The 11332-nt window shown below is 38.6% G+C and overlaps 1 long non-coding RNA gene across 2 annotated transcripts in view; it reads right to left on the bottom strand.

The window, feature by feature from the left end:
• Positions 1-7363: 7363 nt before the first annotated feature.
• Positions 7364-11332, bottom strand: part of LOC308648571 — a 43150-nt gene continuing 39181 nt past the window's right edge. Inside the window, exons 3-4 of one of the 2 annotated variants that reach the window (XR_014021857.1) lie at positions 8401-8508; positions 7364-8208 (exon numbers count right to left, since the gene is read on the bottom strand). This is a non-coding gene — a long non-coding RNA (uncharacterized lncRNA). The remainder of the gene's footprint in view (positions 8209-8400; positions 8509-11332) is intronic. The other variant, XR_014021858.1, reaches the window with a different exon arrangement.

Raw genomic sequence — 11332 nt, 5'->3', positions numbered from 1 at the left:
TTCTAATGCCACCATCAAACCAGATGTCCACCTCGTTCAAAAGTAGATGAACTATGTTTTTTTGTTGTTGCTGAATGCTTTTAACAAATAAGAAACAGTTTATCAGCATGGTGGCACACACTTGTAATCCCAGGATCTTGGGAGGCTGAGACAGGAGGATTACGAGTTTGAGAGTCCAGCCTCCAAAAAGACCCTTTTTCAGAATAAAAAAGTAAAACATCTGGGGATGTAGTTCAGTGGTAGAGCACTTTTGAGTTCAATCACAGTACAAAAGAGTGTTGGGGTGCGGGGAGAGGGAGAGGGAGAGGGAGAGGGAGAGGGAGAGGGAGAGGGAGAGAGAGAGAGAGAGAGAGAGAGAGAAAGAGAGAGAGGGAGAGAGAGAGAAGAAACAGTTTTTTTAGCTGTAAAAAAATAATTTGTGCAAAATACATTTATAATTAATTAGTTCAAATAAGCATACAGGTAATTAGAGACCAGCTTGGAAATCATTATGAGGGTTTCCAACTGCTTTCTGAACTTAAAAAGAAAAAAAATTACTAAGAAATAAAGAGATTGAAGAATGGCATTAAATCATTCATAAGATTTATATTGTGTACTACTAGAATAAGTAAGGAATATTTATCTGCCATTCACCCATTCAACCATGTTTTTGCATCATTCTCCAAGGATAAGTTTTAAAAAGGCAAGTCCAGGGATCAAACCCAGGACAGTCTTATGCTCTTATTCTACAGAAGAATTTAATATTCTAAGTAAGTAACTTCCCTGCTTCCTTAGTGACTGATTAAGGTTAAGGAAACCTCATACTCTCTAAAGGACTTCACTTCTTGCTGGTGGGCTAAAGGATTCCAGACAGACAACTGTCAGATCATTTTTATTCTGAACAACAACAGCAATAAGAAGAAAGCTTGGCTTTTAAAAATGCTTTGCTGTTTACAAAGACTTTCACATAAATTATCTTATTTATCAGTTAAATGATTCTCCCATTTAAAACATTAACTACATGCAAAAAGAAAAGCCCAGATATAGATATACATCTCTGTATATATTTATCTCAATGCTTGTGGTCTCATTATGGGAGTAGAAGAGTCACTATCTTGATTTGGGGAAATACCATGATTTCACGTACATGCTGGTTAATCTGACATGTGAAGTAGGTGGTTAGTAATTATTATTAAAACTTATATTTTTTTTTAGTTAGAAAACTCAATGCAAACCAGTTGTTCAGTAAAGGAACCAGGATTACTAAAATCGATGGAAGGAAACCACGCTGCTGGTGAGCCAATGTAAGGATACCCTTTCCCAGCTGAGCAGGATGAGCTGTTGATCACATAGACACACCCATCATATGGGTCAAAACAGCAGCTGCTTATATACAAGTACCTCTCTCCTGCTGCCAATCTCACCGGGGATTTGGCACCATCCCTCCAGCAGCTGTTGCTCTATTAACTTCTTATTATGTGGTACCATGCAGGGTGCCAAATATCTTACACGTTATATGTCATTGAATTCATATAACTGCATAAGTGGGGACCATTCCTGCATCCATTTTACAGATGAGGAACTGGAAATTGAGAGAAGTTAAGTTACATGCCCAAGAGTATAGTCAGGAAAACTGCAGACCCAGGATTTAAAATCTAGCTCTTTTTAACTTCAACGACTATATCTATCTCCCCAGTCCATCACTGCTCTCACAGTTGCTCCCCACTTTCCTCCTCCCTCCCTTTCTCCTTACCACCTTCTAGAATCAGAAGATTTCATAGAAGGAAAAAAAACACAAAATCAGCTTTTCTCTGACATATCTTTTTCCTCTCAATATTACTCCGATGAGATTATTTGAACAGAAACTCTGGAGAAACATGATGTCCCATTGGTCTCCCTTTACTTCAACCCCCCAGAGCTCATAGAATTTAGCACATACAATGGATATCAATTTACATCCCTAGGCCTACTGACCTAGGTCTGGCAAATAAACTAACCTCTTTTATTACAGCTACGAATATTAGTAAAGACATACACAGGACAACTTGTTAGTTTTAAAACACAGCTCAAGCAAGAGCACAATAGCTTTGCAAACTTGTATGTATGCAGAGCCACATTAGAAAAGATGAGAATCTTCTAAAATGTATCCAAAATTATGTTACTAAAACTGCTAACAAAAATAAATAAATAAAGCCTTTCAGGATTAGCATCAGGAAAAAAAAAAAACTGTACAAAAAGAGGGAAGAATTAATTATAAGAAACATTTCCTGTGATAAGATGGTTTGTTTTGCTTTGTTACTTCCCTCGGTGTCCCCCCATCTAACATGAGCTTTCTTTCTTTTTTTCTCCCACATATTATGAGTTCAAGTCCGTTATAAGGACTCTGGACACAGCATCAGCAGAAGCAAGCAGGGGGTCTGTTAGGCTCAAAATGAACCTCAAGATCCCTTATCTCCTCTCCCTCTGTACTCCTCCCCTTCTCCAAAATCAAGGACCACTAGTACCTACTTGGAAAAATCCTTTAGTCTCTGAGCAAAAATTATTAACTTGTATTGTTCTGTGGCTGCTTTTCACAATTCAGTGAAGCCCACTAACTGCTTCCCAGAACAATGGTTTTCAATGTGTCAAGTAAAATACATAGAATTATTAAGGAAACCAGTTACACTGAAATTGTTATAGAATATTTTAATATTTTAATATTTTGTGATAGTAATGTATGTGCTCCCTTATTGATGCCTAAATAGAAAGATCTAGTGGTGGGTCTCATATTTACATAATTTCCCAACAGTAATGGGCATAAAGGATTTTTTGAGACTAGATCTCTCAAACAACAATTGGTCTATGATATGTGACAAAATGCTGCTATGACCATGGTTTTTGTCCATTTATATGAATGATGAAAAAGTTCCATTTCAACTAAAGGTTAGGAAATAGAAAGAGGTAATATTTTCCTGTGTAAGTTCAAGGACTCCTGACACCTATCCATGCCCCTTTGGTGGACCTCCAAATAAGAACCCTTTTCCTAGAGTCATACATGCTGGTTTTAAATTTTCAATAATGTTTTTCATCCCATAAGTCGGCACTCTCTGTATCTTGCCTCCTACTCTGTAGGGCATCCCTCACTAAATAAGGAGCTGATGCTTCACACCTAAACTCCCAGCACCTGTCACTAATTGTTCTAAAAGATACTATAAATATGATAGAAACATCAGGAAGCCTGAAATGATGGCGATTTTTGTTAGACTTTTCCAGCTACAAAATTTAGAGCTTTGGAAATGGAAGTCAGTCTCCAAAGGATTTTATGGTGAAAAATATCCATCTGCAGGCAGCTGGGTTAGAATTAACCAAACTAATGCCTTCCTGTAAAAAGTAAGGTTTTAATGCAAATTTAAACTTTGAAAGGAGACACCAAAAAAGATTTTCGAAAAGGAAGAAGTGGTGGGAGGCCATGAATATGTCAAAGAGAGAGAGAGAGAAAGAGAGAGAGAGAGAGAGAGAGAGAGAGAGAGAGAGAGAGAGAGAGAGAGAGAGTTGACAGGAAGATAAAAGAAGGAAACCAACAGAAAACAAGATTTTGATGATTTTTCAAAATTGGAACCATGCACTGATTATTAGAAATAAATCACATCTTTGTTACTTTAGCTTTGGTCGGAAGAAGAGCTCTGAATATCAGCATTCAGTTTTCCCAAATGACAGGGTTTGACATCTATCTCCTTAACACCAAGACTACGGTGTGGAAAAGCAACCATCACTCCTCTGCAAATTACACGCCTTATCTCAGAGGAGTCCATAAAATTCCGGCAACTTCAAGTAAAGGGTCAGCTTTCAAACACTCTATTTTCCAAAACGACTATCTTAAACATATATATAGCTATGCAAATTCCACGTTTCCTTTCATGCTATTTTCAGGTTGTTTTTCAAATTAAACATTAGGCTCTGCAGCGCACAGAGGACGTAAGATTAAAGGGCCGGTTGAGTTCCCCGAGGTTTGGGTTTTCCGCATTTGCCTAGAAATAGATTTTCTCTGGGTGGGCCAGGTGAAATGCAACAAAGTTATTGTTACCTCACTTCCCTTGGCTTTTTGGGTGGAGAAGCCAGATGAAAGGGGGGCCGGGGAGAGGAAAAATAAAGGAGTGGCCAGAGAGGAAGAACAAGGAGGAGGAGGTGCTGTTTGGACTCAATAATGTCAGACGGAATTACCACCAGATTTTCTGTTGTTTAAAGAACAAATAGAGAAGAGGTAAGGAGAAAAAGAGAGAGAGAGAGAGAGAGAGAGAGAGAGAGAAACTGTGGCTTACAAGGAGGAAGCAGAAATGTTCACTTCCCACGTTGGACATCAGCGATGGTTTTCTGAGATCCAAGAAAGCAAAGAGCAAATAAACCTCACGTACTTTGGTCAGGGTGGACTCTGCCCTGTCCTGCAAATAGCCCTTTTAGAAGTCTGCATTGAATTCATTGACTCAATAGCAAACCTTGGCTGGGAATTTAAAAGAGAAATGTTCAGCTTGAGTGCTTAATAGTATACCAAAAAATGAATGTACCATCACACTTTTTAAAGGGCTCCTTCTACAGATTCTTCATTAAATTATATAACCTGGCACGACTAGTCGGTTTTCTTTAATTTAGAGTGTACCAGCAGATTTCTTCCCAGCCAGAGGAGTATGCTTCTAATTACGTGACCGGTTCAGTAACTGAAACACACCATGCTATTAGCCAGGCGATTGAAGAGCAGTTTTGACAAGCTCCGAGCCTGTCAGGGACATGAACTTAACGCCTTAGGCCAACATCTGACTCTCTTGACTCTAGTATCTGAATAATCCGTTTTTTTCTTTGGGGCAGGGGCGATGTTTACATATACCACAGGCCTTACCTTTAGCAAATTTAACAATAGTTGGAGAAGGGGCAAGAGCTTTGCACTTCTGCAGAGAAGCAGTGCTTCCAAAAAGCCATTCCCTCCATCTCCTGTTAGAATTTATGTTATGACGAAGCTATAAATCAGTCATCATGCCAGTTAATTTTTTTTTTCAGCAGCTATTACATCTGCTAGTTTTGCTTCAGGCCACGCAGGAACAAACATAATTGTTATCAAGGAATGAATTTAGCGGAATAGCAGCTTTGCCACACTGCTTCCTATCAGAAGATGGTCGCAGCAGGGAATTCTCTGTGGCTCACACCCTCTACTGCCACTCCTTCCTCAACAACAACCCTGAGAAAGTCAGCACTGACCTCTCCAACCGTGAGCTCCTGAATCTTTCCATGGCCAGATACAGATGCTCAAAGTTAAATCCATGGCCAGATACAGATGCTCAAAGACCCCAAATAATGACATGTCCCTGGACCCTCTGGACATTCCTCACATTGCTCAGGTGGGTGTCGGTTGCTTCTGTAAGCTATTTCATAAACCCCAGGAGCCAGAGGCACATCTGCTACCATCCCCTCCCCTGGTGCCAGAGCTGGCTTCTTTTCTATCTTAACCAACATCAAGGGTCAAAGAGGGGTTTAAAGCGCCTCTGAATCCATGAGTCTCTAATTTGACTGGACTTTAGAATCAGCCAGGAATCTACAAACAATACTCAGGACTGGTGCCTCTGCCTCAGATCGTGAATCTGAACACTTCCTGGAGCTAAGAAGGTTATAGGATGAATAATTTCAAGATGTATTATGGAAGATTCCTATTAATGAGATTTCTTGGAAATTGGAATGGACGAATGGTGTGTGTGTGTGTTGTGGTTGGGAGAGAGAATGTTTTGTTTTTCTGTTTATTTTTTGTTTTTGTACTAGGTTGGACCCAAGGGCACTTTACCACTGAGCTACACATCTCCAGCCCTTTTTGTCTGTTATTTCAAGACAGGGTCTCCCTAAGTGGCTGAGGCTAACATCAAACTTGTGATCCTCCTGCCTCAGCCCACCAAGTAGCTGAGATTACCCTGTGCCCAGCTAGAGAAGGAAGGTTTTGACTTCCTGCAACATAAGTGCTCTCGCTATGTTTCTATAATAGTGAATCTTTCTTTCAGGTCCTATAATTATAATTTTATTCCTGTTCTCTGTACCAAAGAAGCTCTCTGTCCATTTATACCCCACTCAGGATTTGTATTTCACTTCTTCCAGAAAGCATCCTTGGTCTTCAAGTCAGAGTCCTGATCTTCCACCTCCTGTCTCTTGGGGCTTCTCCTTTAAAATACATGCCACATGTTCCTTCATATCTATTTCCCCTCCAGCCTTTGAACCACAAACACCAGAACCGTGTATACACTGGTCAAGATTATAGAACTGCGGATAAGCATTGTGTCTGGCATATAGTAAACACTCAATAAATATCGAATAATTGATTGAAAGTTGATAATTCATTGTTCCTCCCAATGGATTTAGAATATCTCTGCATTCAGTGGAGATGAGATACCAGTGTATAATAATATCCTATATTCAAGTAGTGGCAACACAATTGTTGTTTGTTTTAAGGACACGTCTTCCTGGCCTTTACTTTCAGTAGGTGCTTGTGGAGAGCATAGCTGGGAATTTTGGCCTCACCTTGGGCTGAAAAGAGCCCTGATTGGCACTGATTTAAATCTAGAAAGAGGATTCCATACTTTCTTCTTCTAATAACCTTGGGGTGGAGATATTCTGTGAGAGGTAAAGGGTAAAACACAGGAAAGTTCTACTAAAACAGTCAGATGCTGAGTCACTTTCGCTAGCCCTCAAGTTTAGTACCAGAGACCTGCTCTCAGGCAAGTACCTAAAGAACAATTACCCTCCAACCCCAGTTACTGGGTGTCTCCCAACCTGTGGTCTAGGAGCATGTACTGAGGGCTGACTGTGTGTTGAAGAAATTCTGAGTGTAGCATCACTATTTGAAAGGTTTAGTTAACTGTTCCATAAGTCTAAATGCAGCAAATGCCACGTCTCTCTTGAGGTTACATCTCCTTGGTTTACTTAATATCTTATTCCAGATCACAAATGCATATTGTACTGGCCAAGTAAGTCACCTTCCTTCTGAATCAGTTATATGCATTGTTCACTCCTTTTTGTCTTAAGCACATTTCTTAATTTCTTTCATCCACCTGTAATATGGGTCTGCACAGCATGGGTGAGTCACTTAGCAAAACCAAAAATACATGATATCCCTTAGGGGGTCCAGGATAAGAAATCACAATATGCAGGTAAACTTTGACCCTTCCCCTGACCTCCCAGAAAGGTTTGCAATGACCAGCTCAGCTCATTTCTTTTTCCTTCCCCATCATTAAAGAGCGCCATCAGCTTTCCTTATCCCTACCCTGAGTGTGAGTTTGGCAGGAGTTCAAGCAGGACCACAGGACTCCCATTAGAAAATGATCATCTATTATCCAAAGTACAGGTATGAAGACACGAATTGGTGTGAATATACTGTGTATACAACCAGAGAGATGAAAAATTGTGCTCTTTATGTGTAATAAGAATTGTAATCCATTCTGCTATCATATATAAATAAAAAAATTAAAAATTAAAAAAAAAAACACACCTCCTTCATCACCTTCCCAAGCAGCAACTGAATAGATAGTCCATTTCTTCAAGCTGGTTTCCTATATGCAAATCAGGACATTGAACTTCTTACACACTCCAGTAATTATTCTATACTAGGACCTACAGCATGGATTGAACAATTTTTATTTTTCCTTTTTCCTTTTTCTTTTTCTTTTTTTGAGAATAAGGGGATTTTTTGGTTTATCATAAATCCAAACTTACAGACAAGAATACCACAAAAAACTTTCATGTACCCTTTATCCAGATATACCAGTTATTTATCTTTTGCTCCATTTGCCTTATGATTTCCTGTCTTTCTAAACACACACACACACACACACACACACACACACACACACACACACATTTTTATGTCTTAAAACTTTTGAGAATACATTGCATACATTACATTACATGAATAATTTAGTACTGATTTGCTAAAATCAAGAACTTTGTGCCAATGTACCACTCATACAAAGATCAAAGCACAATACAATGATGAAAACCAGGAAACTTAAGATGTAATTAATTTGTAATCCATATTCTAATTTCTTCAATTGTCTCAATTTTTCATATAGCATCTTTGAAGTTTTAGATGTCTCAATTACACATGACCTTTGTTTCTCATCAGTCTTCTTCCAAATAAATTCTCTTCAGGTCTCTTTAATTATGGGAAGGCGGCCAGCATCTTGTTAGGGGTTTCTTCTTCCTGCCAAAGAGGGTGTAAACCACCTAAGAAATTAAAGTCTAGAATAGTTAGTGAAGAACAAAAGACAAAGTTGGAAAGATAGTTTCAAAAAGTTGGAGCCCCTGATAGGTCCAGTCCACACAGGAGCTGGACTAGATAATTAGAAAATGTCTCCCATAATTTATTTAAGGGGGTACATCAAAGTCAGGGATAAGATTTTAGGGGTGGTGTCTTACTTCATTGTGTCTTGCAGTCAGCATATTGACTGGTGTCTTGGTAGGTCACACCCATCTCAGAGGGATAGTGTGGCTAGGTGGTTATAGCAGGTGGCCCAATCTCCAGTGCTGTGTGGGACAGAGCAGAATAGGGTTCACAGTGTGTCTGGGCAGTCAAACAGAAGAAATGTCCACTGGAAGTTCCCAGACACCAGATTCTCCCATTCATTAACCTGTGTTGTACTAACATAGTACACATATAGCCCACAGAGGGCTCTCGACATTTAATGTTGAAGTGTATCTGTTCTTCTTGGAATTCCATGACTTGGATAATTTTGAAGAGTATAAACACTTTTTGTTATAAATGTTTTCTTAATTTATTAGTATCTGATTGCTTAGCATCAGATTTTGTGCATGACATGTGAGGTAATGTTTTGTGCTTCCTGATATCTCCTGTGAAGAGATATGTGATGGAGTTTTTCTTTTTTGATAGTACTTAAAGGGATGCCTACGAAAATTAGATATTAAGCTGGGCATGGTGGTGCACACCTGTAATCCCAGCATATGGAGAGGCTGATGTAGGAGGATTGCAATTTCAAAGCCAGTCTTAGCAACATAGCAAGGCCCTAAGCAACTTGGCAAGACCCTGTCTCAAAATTTTAAAAAAATTAAAAAAATTCTGTGGATGTGGCTCAGTAGTTAAGCACCCCTGGGCTCAATCCCTAGTACCACAAAAATAAAATAAAATAAACTTATTAACTTGAAATGATAAGATTTTTCTTAGTTATTTTCCTGCTGTGAAAGGTTACACACACACACACAAATGCACACAGAAATTTGCATATATAATCATGTAACAATGAAGATTCACTCTGAGAAATACTTTGTCAGGTAGTTATTGTCATTGAGAAAACATTGTGGAGTGTACCTATATAACCTAAAAAACATGACCTGCTATGCACATAGGTTATATGGTAAAATCTATTATTAGTAAACTACAAGCCTGTACACCATGCTATTGTGTTGACTATATAGGCAATTGTAGCACAAAGGTAAAAACTTGTGCATCTAAAAATATCTAAACACTAAAAAGGCAGGGAAAAATTACTTGCCAATAGGCATTTTTTAGCTCCGGTATAATTCCCCCCTCCATAGTATTGAGGATTGAGCTAAGTGGTGATCTGTTACTGAGCTACTTTCCCAGGCTTTTTTACTTTTTATTTTGAGATAGGGTCTTGCTAAGTTTCCCAAGGCTGGCCTTGAACTTGTAATCCTCAGCCTCCTGAGAAACTGGGATTACAGGCATGCACCACTGAACCCAGATTCTCAGCTTCAATATAATCTTAGGGAACCACTATCATATATGTGGTTTGTTGTTGACCCAAATGTCATGTGGCACATGACTAGATATGAATGTATTTGCATATGCATGTATGCAAAAATATTTAGTGATTTATTGTATTTGCAGTAAGTACTAGTTTGCCAGATACTATGCAGGAGTGTCACTGCATCACTAGTACACATTCTTAACCAGCCATCAAACAGCTCTATCTTATCATCCAAATCAAACAGATCAAACAAAGCAGCCCTGGTGGGGTCTGTTTAGAAATCACTGGTCTTAGATTCAGGAGACATGAACTCAAATTGAAACGTGTGTTTTCTCTTTTAGAACTGACTCTCATCCAAATAAATAAATTCGGGGCTTAATTATTGAAGTGGATCCCCCTCTGGCTCTTTCCAGCTCTTAAATTATACCACCTGCAAAAGATGATTGCAAAAGACACTCAACACCATTAGCCATTAAGAAAATGCAAATGAAGGCCACAATGAGATATCACTACTCGTCTATCAGAATAGCTAAAATGAAAAATAGTGATGACACTAAATACTAGTGAGGGTGCAGTAGACTACATTCCGATAGCGTGCTGGTAAAATATATGTGGTACAGTCACTTTAGAAAATAGTTGGGCAGTTTCTCTAAACACTAAACATGCAATTCCAATACAACCTAGCAATTGCACTCTGGGCATTTATTGCAGCAAAATAAAAACTCAGGGTCACACAATTTTGTATGTAACCATTTACAGCAAATCTATTCATATTATCTGAAAAATATGGAAACAACACAGATGAATGAACAGTTAAAAAAAAACAATGGTATACCCATATTGTGAATTACTACTTAAATAGTAAAAAAGAATGAAATCTTGATGCACATGATATTTTGCATGAATCTCTGGAGCATGATGCTGAATGAGAAAAAGACAACATTGGTACATGCTATACGATTCCATTTAAATTACATTCTTGAAATGACAGAATTATAGAAATGAAAAACAGATTAGTACTTTCCTGGAATCAGAGTCAAGGAAGAGAATTAAATTAAAAGAGGATATGTTATCAAAGGTCAAAAAGAGGAATCCTTCGGTGATGGAATTATTTTGAATCTTGACTGTATCAATGTCAACATTCTGGATACTATTCTTGAGATTTAGAAGAGGTCACTGTTGGAAGAAAAAAGGTAAGTAGTACATGGAATTTCTTTGTGTCATTTCTAACAATTGTCTGCGAATCCATAATTACCCCTGATAAAAAGTTTCATTAGGGCTGGGGCTGTAGGTCAGTGGCAGAGTGCTTGCCTTGCATGCGTGAGGCATTGGGTTCAGTCCTCAGTACCACATAAAAAATAAACAAATAAAATAAAGGCATTCTGTCTATCTACAACTACAAAAAAAAAAGTTTAATTAGAAAGACTACTGCATATTCTGGTTGTGTTTTGCTTCTTGGCTTCCAGTTTGAGGACTAATGAAAATTTGGGGGAAGCCTGAGAAGAAACAGGCAAGAAATTGAGAAAATGACAGCAAAGATCTACCCTGGACTTTGAGCTCCCTTTGTGATACCAAATGCAAGGAACGTGGGTCTGCCTGCAGCAGCTGTGTAGACACTTCAGGAC

Source organism: Spermophilus citellus (genome assembly GCF_964194105.1).
Source record: "Spermophilus citellus genome assembly, chromosome: 4".
NCBI classification, from domain to species: Eukaryota; Metazoa; Chordata; class Mammalia; order Rodentia; family Sciuridae; genus Spermophilus; species Spermophilus citellus.
The sequence above is the reverse complement of the archived record's forward strand: the minus strand, read 5'-3'. Positions and strand labels throughout refer to the sequence as shown.